This window comes from Hipposideros armiger, unplaced genomic scaffold (genome assembly GCF_001890085.2).
Source record: "Hipposideros armiger isolate ML-2016 unplaced genomic scaffold, ASM189008v1 scaffold_736, whole genome shotgun sequence".
Classification (NCBI taxonomy): Eukaryota; Metazoa; Chordata; class Mammalia; order Chiroptera; family Hipposideridae; genus Hipposideros; species Hipposideros armiger.
In genome coordinates, this window is record NW_017732086.1 from 509,693 (window position 1) to 510,985 (window position 1,293).

At 43.9% G+C, this 1,293-nt stretch overlaps 1 protein-coding gene and 1 pseudogene across 1 annotated transcript in view; one reads left to right on the plus strand and one right to left on the minus strand.

Annotated features, from left to right (window-relative positions):
• ME2 (malic enzyme 2) overlaps nt 1-1,293 on the minus strand; it is a 54,550-nt gene that overhangs the window by 49,653 nt on the left and 3,604 nt on the right. The gene's annotated exons all lie outside the window — the stretch shown is intronic.
• Nucleotides 170-505, plus strand: LOC109373589 (protein BEX3-like; annotated as a pseudogene).

Consider the following 1,293-nt stretch of genomic DNA (forward strand, 5'->3'; position numbering starts at 1 on the left):
CGTCTGGGTACCAGCTCTCTGCTGCCCTGCGCACAGCGGGCTGGCACCTGGCCGGGGAAAGCAGAGCAGGTCTAAGAGTCAGGGCTGTGCATTCGAGAGGATTGGGAGGAACAGGAGACAGCAGGCAAGCGCCCAGAAAAATCACCTGTAAAAAAATCTCATAATTGCAAATATCCACCAGGATAGCAGAGAAATGGAGCAGCCCAAGCAGAATGGAGAGGAAGACTGCCCTTTAGGAGGGGCAAAGGCCACCAGCCAGCAGGAAATAACTGACCGGGCGGGACAAGCTCACCAACCTGCCCCTAACTTCCGATGGGCCATACACAATAGGCAGGTCAATGATGGATGGGGAGAGATGGGGATGATATGGAAATATTCTCGGAGATGAGAGGTCAGGAGGACACGTAGGGAGCTGCAGCTGAGGAACTGTCTGCGCATCCTTATGGATGAGCTCTCTCTCTCTAATCACCGTGGCCATCACGATGGATTCTGCCTTATGCCTTGACTCCTGCCATTTTCCATGAGATTAATACTGTGATTCCCATTGTTGTTTTATTTTTCCTTGCATTTCCTGATATGCCTTTACCGATCCGTTTGCGGTGAACCTTATGTAATTTCCATGTGTCCGGTGAGCTCTGTATTACTGGTACCCTGTCTGAAGTTTCTATGAACAGTAGTTTCACCCATTTGCATGGAAAAATGTAAAGGTAATAAAGCAATTCAAATGCAAAGAGGAAGGAGGAGAGGCGGAAGAGGAGGAGAAAGAAAAGGAGGAAGGAAGTCTTTAACAGAATTAAGTTAGTGATCTTATATCTGGTCCCAACTGCTCTCTATATGCACTTTTTTTTTTTAACTTGCCCATTAAGTCCAAAAGTCTGGGAACTACTCACTTAGAAGTCTCATTTTTCTCATCAATAAAATAGGGGAGGGAAACTCTATTTTGCAGAATTGTGTATAGTGATGGTAACATATATAAAGCATCAATCCTTTAGAGCTTTATCATCATCATAAAGAGCTTAACTACTTAACTTGAAGGTTTATTCAATAAAATCCATATCCAGGCAATCTAGCACAGTTGTCAAAGGCAAGCTCCGAAATCAAACTGCTGGATGTCAATCCTAGTTTTGCCATTGCTGGCTCCGTGATCTTGAGTGAATCAGTGTAAATTACAATCTCATCATTCAAATGGCAATGGTAAACAACAGGACCTACTGAAAAGGGCTGTTTTAAGATTTAAATTAGATAATCCATGTAAGATGCTTATCACAGTGCCCTCTAAGTGATCTATGAATG